The following is a 15,924-nucleotide window of genomic DNA, read 5'->3' as shown; positions in this document are numbered from 1 at the left end:
TAAAGTAAAATAAAATTATTTCAAAAAAAAAAAAAAAAAAAAAAAAAAAAAAAATTATTTCTACCTTGTCAATGTCTGGACTATATTTCTATTCATTTTGCAACTCATTTGATAAATAAAAGTATGAGATTTCAGGGAAAACAATTGTCTAGGTGACCCCAAACTTTTGAACGGTAGTGTAAAGTTTAAATCTTCTTTCAAGAAACATGGCTACAGGATATCTTATTTATTACCTTATTTATTATTTTGAAATGGGTCTCTTTTACTTTAGAGGATATGGGCCATTTAACAAGCCATTGTGGTTTTATAATTTGCATTAGGATATTTCTTGAAAGAATCTCTATTACATCTTTTGTCTCATACCATCAGTGATAATCTTGTTATTACACTTGAAGTCAACCAAGTTAGTCATTCACTTTTAACATGGGCATCGAAACAGTCAACTCTTAATATAAAATGACATTTTTGATTAATTGAATTAATGCTAAAGGAATCACTTACCAGACTTTCTTAAAATCTTTATAACAACCATCATATCAGATCATATTTTTCAACAAAGGATGAGAAATTTAAAACATCATGACAACCATTTTCATAGCAATCTTTTGTAAATATTGACTTCCTACCAACTGTGCCCTATTATTCCTTGACTGCGGTCTTCATCCATGTGAAATTTAAACCCCCCAATATATTCAAGGATGGCTGTCTTTTATGCCTGTTTAACTTATTTTTTCAGATTCACAAACTTTCAAGGACCCGTGGGAACCCTGGAATGACTATTATTATTATTATTATTATTATTATTTGGTGGCTATAAAAAAGTTACCACCTGATTTTTTCATTCTAGGAGCCACTGGCTCATTGAGTAAATGTTTTGTCTGGAACCATGTTACTGATTTTGAACAAGCCCTTGCCTAATCCCTACAGCTAAAGATACTATGTAGCGATACCTACAGTTAAAGAAAATCCATCCAACATCGCAGTATTGGATAAGAACACCAATAAAACAGACATGTTTACATTTACAGACATTTACAGAGCTAATTTTCCCTGTTTTATTTTCTTCACATGGCTGCCCGCCTACTCGAGGAACACTAAGATGAGGAGAGACAAGCCTTTTCCAGAGATCCTGGGCCGGCCACCTCCTGCCTAACCGGATATGCCTACACCAAAATGGACATTACATGTCTAAATCTGTTCTTCTGTCCAAGTTGTTGTCATTGGCATGGTGACTGGCGTCGGCCAGAGGAGGATGTCTCCCCCCCGAGTCTTGGTTCCTCTCAAGGTTGCCCTTGGCTTGCTCACTGGGGGCTAGGACTCAGACACTTGTAAAGCTGCTTTGTGACAACAACTGTTGTAAAAAGCGCTATATAAATAAAATTTCATTTGATTTGATAAAAAAGTGAACGTTTTTTTTTCCAAAAAGTGAAAAAAGGGTTCACTAACACAGAACTAAAATTCTCTCGTGTACACACAGGACACCTAGGGTGAGACATCTTGTATTTTGACCAGTGATGGGTAGGCAAACTGAAGCATTAATGGCATCGTGGCACACGTGTTGGGAGCAACGTAATTTAGACAACAAAGAAAGAACCAATGATTCCAAACCCAATTCCTGTACAACCATGTCAAGTAATTCCCACCAACATGTTCACATGGAACATGATGGACTATATAGTATCCATTGACCATTACGGTTGCTATTCTGGAGGTGAAGAAACTGTACAATTTGATTACATCAGTTATTAACAAGCCTACAGCCATGCTTACACAATGTGGAATACCAGAGATAGTAATTAGTGATAAAGTGCCTTGCTTTATTTTGTGTAAGTCTAGAAACTTCACTCATGCCTGGAGTTTCATCCAAACCACAAGAAACCAGCTATTGCATCAGAACAGTGGGTTAGCAGAGAAAACGGTCACTCATGAAAAAAGGTTAAGATTAAGCTACCAATTTGTGATTTTACCAACAGATCAGTACAGTGCACACATGCCCAGAACAGCTGGGGTTAAGTACCTTGCTCAACATCACTTCAGTCATGGCCTAGCTGGGAATCAAACCCACGTCCTTCTGACTGCACAAAGCACATGCAGAAAGAGATAATATTTACCTCAGTCTGCTAGAATAGAGAAACACACAGTAAATGGCCTTATGTCACCAGCCCAGTTCCTCAGATGACTTTGCTCCATCCTCCCAACTACAGGTTAACAGCTGTAACATCTGTATTGCAACTGGAGCTACAAACCATGTTGAGCATCCAGACAGGCACTGGAAAGCTGCCACTGTCATCAAGCCTGCAGGTACATCTAGACCATATAAGCATCACCTTCTGCAACAGCATGCAAACAATGTAACATCAGATGACCACAAGGAGGTGCCAGAAGACAGAAACAGAGTCCCAACAAAGGGCCAAAAGCTGAGAACCATAAAAAAGTCAGTGCTTAGGTATCCAATCAGATTGTATTGTAAAACCAAGGGACATACTAGACCCAATAGCATTTGAGGAATATCAACCCCAAAGGACAAAATGCCAAAGATTGAAAACATGTAACACATGTAAACAAGTAATGTTATAATGTAATCTTTGACTGTTGTATTTATAGGAGGCATGCAATAGGTTGGGATTTTCTTATTGATACAAGAGCAAAGACATAGAAAGAGTAGCCAAGTGCTGCATAATATCCCATAAGGTATCAACAGGGTGCTGAACAATGTTTATAAACATATATGCACGGAAGTCAGAGATTCAAGTCAGTGCCAAGTTACTGAAATGTATCTTGCATAATATCCTTGTATGTACAGAGTCAGTTCATGTTTTTTCTTTACATTTCTGTATATTCCGTATCTTCTTCTTCTTTTGGCAATTCCCATTTAGGGGTCGCCACAGCGGATCAAACTCCTCCATCTAGCCCTGTCCTGAGTGTCCGCCACTGACACACCAGCCACTCTCATATCCTCTACCACTGCATCCATAATTAAAATGGAATTTCCGTATATTCCGTGTATTGTATATTATTCTGAGTCACCTTCAGTCTTCAGCCAATGGGTAATCATAATTTAGATATGTCTGTGGTGCGAGTACACAGTAAGAAGCTGCTAATTAATAACATTAGTATTCATCCTCTCCAAGTCTTAGCAGTCTATTCATTTGTATATACCAAGTGACACAAATAGTGGCACATAAATAAGGAAATGCTACAAACAGTATATTCATGTAATAATTTTTCCTTTGAAAAACTGTTTCTACACCTAGAATTGCTAGCTAGAAGATTCTGCACTCATTGATCCTACTTTGTTCTCCTAGGGAAGATAGCGTTGTAATGGACCTTTTATTTATGGCCAACATTCAGGTCCCTAATGTGATGTATGTATTCACAGTTCTCACAAGCATTTATGTCACCTTGAAGAGAGACTGAGACCTTAAAATAAGTTTCCGTATAATGTCACATTTTGTTTTAAACAAAAAAGCATAGTACATCGAAAAAATCTATGGCTTTTAAGAATGTGAGCGGCTATGCTATAACAGTAATGATTGAACTTCTTCACTCCATAGCCAGGATCAGTTTAAAATATCTATTATAAGCAAAGTTCCTTATTCATAATCAATTTTCCACATAAAAGAAACAGTAATATTCACTGTGCTGATAGGCCAATATATATTGTTCATGGCTCATTTAGAACAGTCCAGTGAAATCAAACAGATTGCACAGTCATACTGGTGCAGAGCAGCAAAAACACGATTCATGTAATTATCACATGCTGAAATTAAGCCAAAAGCATTAAGTCAAAGAAAATACTGATTTATCAAGAAAACATGTTATCCCATAAAACAGCATGTTGCATCACGACATAACATTAGGAACATTAGTATTTTGTGTGCCAGCTCACTAACTGCAAAGAAAGAACCCGATTTCTCTTGACGGTGCTTTCTCGCTCAACAACTTACTGCACCAAAACCCTGCAACCTGCGCCTACCTTCTCTTCCTTGGCCATATGCCCAAACCCTGAGCAAATCCGTCCCAGAATGAGCTGCAACTCTGCTTTGAGCAAGTGACACAGGCAATGCTGTGGAACCCCTGCATTCTGATATGATGAGCAATGTAGTAATCACATCGTGAAGATTCATGCAGTCACAATGGGCTGTATGTAGTTTGGAAACATCAAAAGCTGAATTGTGTTGCATAAAAGCAGCATTTGTAGGCAAGAGACAGGCACTGCAGCAGGTAGAATGAGGATACATTACCTCTGGTTGACAAATGTCAGCTGAAGAGTTGATTTTCATGCAGCTAGGTTGTAAGATAAGTCATTCTTGTGCCCAAACATACATTAAAGAGGACGGCTTGCATTAAATGCGAAACACTCAAGGGTACAGGCAGACAAAAATAACTGCCGGTGCAATACGGTATGCAGGTATGCCTCAGTGCAGCAGCTACAACCAAAGGTTGAGAGCAAGAGAATGGTAATGACAGAGACCGACAGCCCTCTCTCTGCACAGCATATGTCCTTTACATGCGGGAACACATACACACGCACACACCCCTTCAGACTCACGCTCAGACAGACATGGGGGGTGGGGGGGGGGGATTGGGGGGGGAGGAAAAAACGAGGGAAGAGTGACGACAGATCCATTCGTGGTTCTCGATTACCCACCTCTGTCTTCTGCCGATGCCTGATGCAGCGCTCCCCTCTCGGCAGGGTTGGAGTGCTGGGCGGCCTTAGCCGTGTCGCTGCGATTGAGTAGCAGGAACGGCCGCGAGAGACAAGAGAGAGGCAGGGAGGGGGACAAAGTAGAGCTGTGAGCGGGTTCGGTCTCACTGCACTGTGCTCCCGTCAGTGTGTGTGCGCCTATGAGCCTGAGTGAATGCGAATGTGCAGGACGGAGGGAGGGAGGGAGGGAGGGAGGGAGATGAGAATGCAACAGAGGAAGGAAATAGCAGAAGGGCAGAGATGAGGAGAGACAGAAAGGGCAAGAAAGACAGACGAGAGATTGTGGCGGGTGAGTCTGAGGAGTGCACGTCACTGACTAGAGTGCAGAGCAGATACATTAAAGGCAGGCTCACACCCCTTCGCATGACACAAACACACCTCTCAGCACTGTCAGCGCAAGAGTAAGCATATGGAGGAACAGTAGGCGTAAGACACAGAGATGGATGCGAGGAAATGGAGGAAAGCTGCTCTATTTTGAAGGCTTTCTGGTGAAAGTCCCATTTTAAGCAGCCTCCTGAATTGAGCGATCATACCACTCCAGCAAAACAGTATATTTTCATAAATGAATCTAGGAATTTGGGATGCTTCATGTTTACCAAGGTAAGGTAAAACTGTCCAGAAAGCACTTGGAAATGCTTATGAAAAAGCCTAATTTTTTTCAATTCATTTGGAGAATTTAATTTAGTTCAGGATGGGATGCGTGAGAGCAATAGTGTTGTGTCCAAACAATTCCTTTATACTTGTTAAGCATCCCCTAAGCTCCTCACACACAAAGCTAATCCAGTGGTGCTGGGACACATGACTGTTTTCAGAACATATAATTTCACTTGAATCAAAACTCATGAAAGTAACCCTACAGCATTCAGCAATGTTCAAAAGGCTCCAAACCTGCTAGAAAGCACCCACCTTGGACAACTTGATAATTGCAACCTTCTATTCCATTAAGAACCCAGGGTTATAGTGTCCATCCCACAGGCTACAGTAGTGTGCACCTCTCTGCTAGTCTTGGCCCAGAGCCGTGGTGACTACATCAGCTCCAGCATGGCATGCTGCTGCGTGTTACTGGACTCTGGCTGTAGACCATCTCACCGCTCCGCCTCTCTTTCGCCTGCTCTTGCAGTGGCCTGTCCACGTGAACTCTGTGACACCAAAGCTGGCACTGGTATGCTGTCCTCAGCAATTGGACAAAAAGTTCAGAGTCAGGATTTTTCATACTCTGCAACAAGGCAAATGAGGTGATGTAAGGCTTAAAGCAATCAGATCTAGCCCGATCTAGATTTCCTCATTTTATAATGAGCTGGATACTACAAACTTGAGGAAACAAGTATACAAAATATAAAATACAGAGATGTAGTCACAGTTAGGCAATAATCAATTGTATCATTTTAGCCTCATCCCAAATCATGCTCGGTGTCCAGATTTTAGTTTTTAATATACATTTTATATGTTTTGCTGGACATACAAAGCTAACGGAGTTTACAAGTGAGAGAAGCTTGTAAAAGACCAATTAACACTGAAAACTGTATGTGAACACACCTCACTTAGTATGCAGTTGTTCAGTAATATCAAAAACTATATGATATGTTATATATAGAGTAAATTTAATTAAATTTTGGCTTAAGGATGGCTGCAAAAACAGACATCATGGTGACTCAGTGAGGAGTACTGAGCTAAGTAACTCCTATTACTATGACTATTTTTATCCATTTTCGATTTTTTCCTATCAAAAGGTTCCATAGACATACATACACTCCAAGGTTTCTTTCTACAGACCTACAATCTCATATTATTCATGTCAAGTTTTCCTTCTTTTCATGATCTTAGGGAGACTAATCATCACAATGCCTGTAAAATCTGTTCTGTTATGTTCTGTAAAGTCAAGAATTACCAATTGATTACTAGTATTATTTTTTATTAATGGAGGATTTTGTATTAATGGCTACATTCTACAATTCACTGCGGTTCCTGCAAGTACTGACTAGGGATGCAAATGATTAATCGACTTTCGATTAATTGTCGATTAAGACGTTACTCGATCAAAATGTATTAATCACGATTAATCATTAGAGAGCGCTCCTGTATTAACTTGAACAGAGCGTAAGAACGAGAGGTGAACACGTGTCGCGAAAGACCAGAGTGGAAAACAAAATGAAGCGGGCGAAAAGACGTGCGGTGTGGGACCATTTTGAAGCGTGTTAGGGAAACGAGGCAGAAACTGCGTAATCCAGAAAATCCCAAGGAGGGAAACTTTATTTTCCACGCAACTCAAACAACAGCACTGTTCTCTTCCCCTCCCCTGGCGCGCGCAGGCGCCGCTCTCCCAGTGTCACTTAAAGGGCCAAGTGCCTGTCTGTTAGGGAACTCGCTGCGAGGAGTAGTAGTCGCTACAATTTCAACATTGTTAATTTAGGCTAAGAAGTCAAATGTTCTGTGTGTAATGCGGTATTGAAGTACAACAGTTCCACTAGCTCACTCAATTATCATTTAAACACCATGCATGCAGCTGTCCTGCAGATCACCAGTGCACCTGGTCAACCTAAAATCACAGCTACACTGGGAAGGCGAGCGTTTTCGAAGCTCGCTACAAAAAAATACGAGTGAGCTAAAAACAAAGCTATCTACTGCTACTACTGTAGCCCTTACAACAGATTGTTGGACGGCTCTAACAACAGAAAGTTACATTACTGTGACGTGCCACTACACTGACGAGAACTGGCAGCTAAAATCTGCAGTGCTGATTACGACGAACATGTCGGATAGACACACCGCTGACAGTTTAACTGACAAGCTCAATGATGTTGTGGAAACTTGGGCACTCTCCGGTCGCATTACAGCATGTGTTCACTACAAAGCTAGAAACATTGTCCAAACATGGGCTCAATAATATTCTGTTTGGCTCTCTATTTAATTTCTTCTTTTTTTAAACATTTTTTAAAATGTCTAATGTTTCAAATTGAACTGAGCCAGTCCTTAATTTATTCCTTTTTTAAAATGAAAGAATGTATTTTGTTATACCATAAAAATTTCCTCATGCATAATTACTTGAGCAATATATAATATAATACAATATAATTATCATAATATAATATATACTTTTTGAACAAAGTGTTTTAACTACACTGCTCAAAAAAATAAAGGGAACACTTAAACAACACAATGTAACTCCAAGTCATCCACACTTCGTGTTCAGATAGGAAGCAACACTGATTGTGAATCAATTTCAACTGCTCTTGTGCAAATGGAACAGACAACATGTAGAAATGAGAGATTTTCAACTGATTTCAAAGATTTTTATTAATTGAGATCTAGGATGTGTTATTTTAGTGTTCCCTTAATTTTTTTGAGCAGTATATTTAGCTGATATTTTTAAAAGCCCTATTGAAACACTGAAATTCAGGTGAAAAACGCCGCTTATCGATTAATCGAAAGTCGATCGATAAGATCAGTCAACTAACGATTAATGAATTAATCAATAATTTGCATCCCTAGTACTGACTATACTGTGCTTTCATATTGTATACCCCAAACCTCAGAAAACATTTCTGATCAATGAGTGATACACAAGCGACAGTACCCATAGAGATTACATTACTTATGGCTCTGGGCCAGACAGCTGTTCCTGACTCATGTTAAGACTCCATACACCTTAGTACCAGATGTGCAATTAAAAAGGACAAGAAGAAAAAAATTAACACCAATCAATTATAATAAATCTCTGTACCACCAGACACACTGAGACACAGTTGAGACTGCAACCTGGAGCAACATCAACATGGTTTCTAACATTAGAAGAAGAAGCTACAATTAGAACACTATATAGGAGAGCTGGGCATTGTACACATTCAGCCCTCTGACCATCTCAGACTGGCCCTCATGAGATGGTTGGTAAATTAGTTGGTCAAAAGTAAATGTGCAACTATAACACATTACATTGTTATATTATTATGTATTACATATTATTTTTTACATTTTATTTTTATGGCAAATGTTTTTTTATATTTCTGCCTGTCCGGTCAATCAAACGTGTCAGCGAATGTTGGGTGGCTTTCAAGATAGCTGTTAGCTTTTCATAATATCAGGTAACATTAAAAAAATGAAAGATTGGTGCAGAATGCAAATTTTTTTTTTTACAAAAAAACGCAAGTCAAAGTTTACTGAACTTTACTGAAGTTAAAGGTAAGGTTGTGTGCTTGGTGTTCTGGAAAACAGGATTGAGGATTTGAGGATTACAATTTGAATCATCGTTACAATTAGGGCTGAACGATTTTGGAAAATAATCTAATTGCAATTTTTTATCTATAAATTGCGATTGCGATTTAAAATCGCGATATTTTCCAACTGTTTTCAGGAAACTTTCGGCATTTCGGCATTTTTTTATACAGCTCAGATACAGGGTTGTCAACTTTTCAAGATTGCTTGGAGTGAGACTTGAACCTGGAGTGGGTGGCGAACGTAATTTGTTGTTATGGGGGGGTGTAAAATGGACTAAATGTAAATATTATTATTATATCGTGATCGATCGCCTGTGGTTGGCGCCAGAGCGAACTAGTAACTTTTTAGTCTAAGACGCTCAATGCGTAAGAGTTGGCAACCCTGCAGGTATAGCAACTTGGCTAAAATATGTGCGTGAGGGCATTTGGTAGCGCATATCCAGTGTGTTTAACAAAGCCATGAAGCCGGGCTTGTTCACTATATTAAAGGACATGTCTTTCACTCCGTTACTGCCAGAGTTATTTCAGCGTGCCGCTTCGAATTATATCCATAAGGAGTTACGCTTTCAAACGGTTCGGTTAGTGAAGCCTGTCTGCTGGACCGCGGTTAAGCTATCCGCGCTTTTGCGATTCATCCGTGCTTTGAATCGTATTGCGCCTATATGCGTGATTTTACGGTATTTCGCTGCTCACCGCATACTAAGGCTGTATAAGCGCAGATAAACACTTGCATATTTGAAGATGCAGCACTGGTCGTTGGCATTTTAGCCTTACAAATATCATACGAGGCTTTGTGGTGTTTTTTTTTTTTATGCTGAAGAAGGTTTGTAGTGTTACCTCGCGTCGTAGCAACAGTAGCAAGGCACGTTTTGCAGGGTACCTGACGTTGAGCAGCATCTTTTTAAAAGCCAAAGTAATTTCACACAACTGATGTGCTGCCCCTCTTTGGTATCAGACTTTCAGTTGTGTCAGCTTCTGTCAAGCCTGAAGCCATTGTGCAACAAGTTAAAGTGCGCTGTGTTAACTTCACTTCTCCACCTCCCTGCCTCCTGCTCGGGTTTGCTCCGTTCGTCCTCGGCTCGCTCCCAAGTCACATGACCAGTTTAAATCCCAGCCTGTGCGATTAGAGAATCGCGCTTTAAAATATCGCTAGATTATCGCAAATGCAATTAATCGTTCAGCCCTAGTTACAATAACATGCAGAGAAATACAAGACTCATGCAGAGCAGGCACAGGCATCTGAAGATTTAATGCAAAGGCAGCAAGGACTTTTTACAAAGCTCCACTCAACCAGAGATGTAGCAGTCAGGACTATCTTTGTAATATCCCATAAAATTTAATAAAATAAAAAGACACCGTAAGCCACTCTTTGATGGGGGTTTGTCAAAGAATGTTCGGTGGACTCTGTAGCGCCAATTTAAAACAAAACATTTGCAATGTATGTCTCTCTAGGCGAGCTGTAATGAGAGGGGTCGAGGACATCGCATGAATGTGGAGCTTCAGCTGCAAAACAAAGTGGATAATTTTTACTTTTTTCCCTTGGCTCTGGACAAGAGCTTTGATGTCAATAACACAGCCTTGTTACAGATCTGTATACGAAAAACTTTGATATTACAGAGGAGCTGTACATATACACTATACAGCATATATGTATTGAGCACAATGGAGTACATTAGTCTGGCCCTCTAAAACCATTCCAATTTGACACGTGGCTCTACGGGGAAATAAATTGCCCACCCTTGCACTATAGCATAGTTAATTACCATCAAGAATAGGTAGAGGTATTTTAGCCTTTGCTAGGTAGTGTATGGATGTGATTTGCTGGAACAGAGAACTTGAAATAATTATCAGTCTTGCCCAACATGATCATTCACAGGGTCCTTTGGGGAATAAACTTTTAAACCATCGTCACATAAACCATCAACAGAACTCCATCTCAGTCTGAAATTACTATACACAAACAAAAGTATCAAGCTTACAAAAGAAATGTCTCTGAAATCTTGTCTATACATTTGCTATGAAATTTTTGTTCTCAATTGCGCTTTCTGACTAAGTAGTAACTAATTGCTGACTGTTTTGATAATAAATCCAACAAATTCTGCTTCAATTAATCCTTCCATTTAAATGTATTTAATTTTCAAACAAAAAGCCAAACTTCATCTTCCACATTGATGCATCATCATGTGCAGAGTGCTCCTAAGTTCTGAATATTTATTTTGTTCTAGCATGGTTAGAATTACACAATTGTAGATTTTTAAGTTGTCCTTTTAAAGATACTGAATCTTTATGATTTTTGCTTAAGTGTGGACAAATAAACATACGAAAACACATTTGAGCATTTACAGTACAATAACCCAAGATTGAAATTGATACAGAATTATGCCAGAGCAGTTATTGTCACGGAGCAGCTCCGGACCCCTCCTTTTGGTCATGTGTTTATGTTGTCTGCGTCTGGTTAGGTCCGTATATGTATTTCCGTGGGTGTGGATTGTAAGAGAGCATGTTCATCTGTCTCACCTGTGACTCGTCTCGTGATCACTGGGGATTGTGTAGTTCATCTATTTAAGGTGTGTTTGCGCAATGTCCCATGCTCATCTTTGTCAAAACCGTGTGTACGTTTGTGTTTAAAGGTCAGTGCTGTGCGCTATCCGCGCTGGACGGAGAGAGGAATTCCACGCACTGCTGAGGGAATTATCTCCCCTGGCAGATCTGGAGGAAGGCACAGAGGAACCATCGGTGTTGGGTGCAGGTGTATGGGACCCCCCCCCCTCCTAGGTGTTACCCCCCCGAGTTCGAGTTGGGGAGTGAGGAATCAGGAGGGGAGGACAGTCCGCCACCCTCCAAGTGCTTGAAAGGGGAAAGCGCGAAAGGGGATTGCTCTGACCAGAGACCCGTTGTGCAGGTTCTGTGCCTCTGGGGGCGCCCCAGAGGAGCGAATTACAAGTGGCAACAGGCAAGCCTTCCGGTGGCGCCCAGAGGAACTGCAGCCGTGCCTGCAGAGCGAAGGAGGCTGGTGTGCATTCCCCTGGAGCGCCAAGTCTTCCCAAGGAGGGTGTTCTAGAGGAGTTTGCGGCGGGCCACGCCATTGGAGGAAGATTACTCCCGGAGGCTTGTGGTTCCGGCAGCTCCGGATCCGCCAGGGACTTACAGCTACGTTGGACACTCCGGGAGTAGCGGGCCCCTGGTGGGGGGCTCTGTCACAAAGCAGCTCCAGACCCTTCCTCTAGGACGTGTGTATGTCGTGTCTGGTAATGTCCGTATATGTATTTCTGTGGGTGTGGATTGTAAGTCAGCTTGTTCGTCGGTCTCACCTGTGTCTCGTCTCGTGTCCCATGCTCATCTTTGTCAGAAGCCTGTGTACGTTTGTGTTTAAATGTCAAGAGTGCTGTACGCTATCCGCACTGGACTGCAACGTGTGTGAATTAAACATCTGTGTGTTACACAACACTTGCCTCGTCGTGCCTACTTCAATCACTGTTACAGTTATTTGCATAAAGAAAACAACATTTAACAACCCAACTATCATTTGAAATTATTTAATCGGTTACCTTTTTAAAAATTATGCAAAACAAGTGCAATGCATAAACATGCTTCTGCGTTTACATAGGTACAACCTTCTTTTTTTATTACAAAAAGAAGTTTTACTTCTAAAACAGTGTTATAATGTCTTCACTCCTTGATCAGCAAGAAATGTTTCAGTGCATCAATAAATGGAATGACATCTGCTACTGTCAATAAGGAGGAGCTGACTTCTTGATCCTACTAGACCTAGTTGAAGGGCTTTCAAGAGATGTCTCCAATTAGTCCTCATTGGTTTGCATTAAGGCAGGGGTGGGCAATTAATTTTCCCACATGGGAAACTGGAATGGCTTTAGAGGGCTAGACTAATATACTTAACTTGTTTCTGCACTAGTGTTGTCAAAAAAAAAATAAAATAAAATAAAATAAAAAAATTAAAAAATCGATATATCGATATGTATCGATACTGAACATTCTGAAACAGTACAATACTCATTTCTCTTAAGTATCGATTCTTTTTACATAAAATGCGCTTTCGTTTGAGCCACCCAAGCTGCCGTAATGCACAGGACAGTTTGTAATGCTAAAATGGCAGCTAAAGCAAACGCAGTGCTGTTGGATTCGAAGCACATTCAGATGGAAAACCGAAGGACACGAACAAGCCAGTTTGCAAGCGGTGCTTTTGGAACATTTCAACGAAGGGCGCTAAAGCCTGGTTGAGTGACCATAGCGCTCGACTTCGGCCACCTCGCGCGAAACTCCGCAAGCAGTGGAGGCATTTATACTTTCCGCTTTGCAGTGTTGTCCGAAACTATATGTGGTAGTATAAAAGAAACACCCCTCAACAAAAGGGGAATGAACACTTACCTGACGAATTTTAATGCTGCTTTGTTTCAGGTTTGAAGGTGCTGGAATGTAGGCTAGAGTACTTTAAAATGCTTGAAATTGTAACTACTTCGTTTCACAACAAATATCTGTCTGACTGAACAGTTCACTTGCATTACGTTAACGTAATTCCAGGACGAAACATGAAGAGACAACGTGAAGACATTAAGATTGGGCGTTTTGAAAATAAACAACCATTAAATAATGTGGTAAAAAGCGCAATATTTCGAATCATTTCGAGTACATGTATAAATATTTAACTTAATTAAGTTTAACGTGCTCGGAAATATTGGTACAAGCGCTTGAATTCCACTGTAACGTCTACTCCGCCCCAACCTATGTGAGATCTTCGTGTTTCCCTTAGTTATGTTTTTTAGTTGAATCTCCATAGCGTTCTCCTGTCATGCCCCTTGATCTCGCCACCCATTGTTAGTCTTGATCAGCTGTTTATGTTTAACTCCTTGATGTGTTTGGTTTATATTCCCATGTGCCCAGTCTTTCCTTGTAAGTCCATTTCTGGTATTCATTGTTGCGAGAGTTGTATGTTCTGTTCCCCGTGTTTGTTATGGATCTGCCCTTGGTGTTTAACTTTGATCATTGTATGTTCAGCGTTTGGTCCTTTCGATTAGATTTGTTTCGAGTTGTTTCGCAGATCATCCTATGTTTGGTTTTGTACTCTTTATTGAGTCAACGAGTTATTGTTTCCTGATGGTTCGTTAGTGAAGTTAGTTGATTTCGCCAGGTCTGTTTTGCATTAGCAAACATGACTTTGTATTGTCCTTTTTGAATGAGTTTGTTTGTTTACTGTTTGTGTAATAACTCGTTCATATTTTTGTATTCCTTGTCATGTCAGAGGTGTTGGGTAACTAGTCTGTGTACTATTGTTCACTCAATGAGTTTTACCATTGCATTCGCAGTATTTCGTTGTCTGAAGCTCCGAGTGTTAATGTAAATGAAATGCCTCGCCATTCAAGAGCGATTCGAGCCGATCAGGTTAGGAGACGGAAACTCCTACTCCTACCAATAAATCTGACTCTCAGCAGCATCTGTGTCCTTCTCCTAGTTCTTGCATGTTACATCCACCTTATGAAGGTGTATGAACCCTGCAAACATGACTGTTCATTGCGCTGAGGCGCGGCACGCACAAAGTTACAAAATTCGAGAGGTGCACGACCTCGTGCGCCGCGCTTCAGCGCAATGAACAAAGTCATGTTTGCAGGGTTCATACACCTTGTGGAATTCAAACACTTGTATGTCACTTTCAAGGTCCATTTCAATATTTCCCAGCACGAGCAAAGGCACTTCCTCAGACGTTCAAAAGACGTCTACTGAAAAGCCAGAACTAAAGTTTTTGCAACGTCTTTTTTAAACGTCTTTTGAACGTCTATTGCTGCCGTTCAGTTGCAGTTTTTGCACGTCCACTGACATCCAATAAAGGTCCTAGTCAGACGTTCAGATAGAAAACTAGTCATAGACGTCCATGTTAGGTTAAGGTCCTAGTCACACTGTCAGATTTTGAACCAGTTTTGAACGTCCACCAGACATGCAAAATGGGTCTGGACTGACCGACGTGATACAGACATGATTTTAACCTCTTTCTGATATCGCATGTTTGTTGGGATAAGTTAAATATTTATACATATACTCGAAATTATTCGCTTTTTTATCACATTATTTAATGGTTGTTTATTTTCAAAACGCCCAATCTTAACGTCTTCACGTTCTCTCATGTTTCGTCCTGGAATTACAAGAGGCTCGTATTTGTTAACGTCATATAAGTGAACTGATCAGTCAGACAGCTATTTGTTGTGAAATGAAGTTACACTTTCAAGCATTTTTAAACACAAAGCAACATTCATTTGTTTGTTTATAAAAAATAAAAAGGCTTTAAAATGGAAATTAGCACAGTATCTGACTTTGGTATCGAAAATGGTATCGAATTTCAATATTTTTTTAAGTATCGAAGTTGTAATTCTTAGTATCGTGACAAGCCTATTCTGCACTATACAAATACTGTATACACTATACATACTATATCTTAATAAAATAAACACTAAATGAAACATTATAATGATGCAATAAAAATGTTAATTAATGAAAATCATTAATTAACTTGTGATCAGTTTAGAAAGTATTTTTATCTGTAAAAAAAAAAAACTAGCATCACCGCACAGCTGCAGCTCCTCCATCATCTCAAAGTTTTATATTACCCCACCTATAAAGATCAGTAACTGGGCTGTATCATCACAGCACATATCCAGAGCCAGCACAAGAAAAGTAAATCTCTGCTTTGTTTTACAGCTGAATGTCCAAATTCCCCTCGACCATTTTGTTGTGGTTCGCATGAAGGACACATTTGCAATTCCTTTTTCTCAGGACAAATTAGCACTGCAAAGACCAAACATCCTTAGACAAACTCCATCAGAGAATGTCTTACTGTTTATTGCAATGTTGTGGGATACCACACAGCTGTTCTGACTGACATCCCTGGACGAGTGCAGCTCTGTAAAAAATCCTTGCTGTCTTTGCAGTTTCACTAGCAAATTTTCAGACACCCGTGTCGGTTATGCATCAGTCAAGTTCTTGTATTTCTTTGCACAT

At 40.2% G+C, this 15,924-nt stretch overlaps 1 protein-coding gene across 8 annotated transcripts in view; it reads right to left on the bottom strand.

Annotated features, from left to right (window-relative positions):
• The window catches only part of kcnab2a (potassium voltage-gated channel subfamily A regulatory beta subunit 2a), a 137,015-nt gene that overhangs the window by 114,949 nt on the left and 6,142 nt on the right, over positions 1–15,924 (bottom strand). Inside the window, exons 1-2 of one of the 8 annotated variants that reach the window (XM_076986546.1) lie at positions 5,615–5,755; positions 4,652–4,728 (exon numbers count right to left, since the gene is read on the bottom strand). The exons of 1 other annotated variant lie outside the window; for it this stretch is intronic. The gene's annotated coding sequence lies outside the window, so the exon portion shown is untranslated. Of the gene's footprint in view, positions 1–4,244; positions 4,503–4,651; positions 5,003–5,614; positions 5,756–15,924 lie in introns of those variants that run through there. 6 more of the 8 variants (XM_076986456.1, XM_076986857.1, XM_076986428.1 and 3 more) reach the window with 6 other exon arrangements.

The sequence above is a fragment of the Brachyhypopomus gauderio genome, chromosome 1 (assembly GCF_052324685.1).
Source record: "Brachyhypopomus gauderio isolate BG-103 chromosome 1, BGAUD_0.2, whole genome shotgun sequence".
Classification (NCBI taxonomy): domain Eukaryota; kingdom Metazoa; phylum Chordata; class Actinopteri; order Gymnotiformes; family Hypopomidae; genus Brachyhypopomus; species Brachyhypopomus gauderio.
This window is presented reverse-complemented; position numbering and strand designations above follow the sequence as displayed.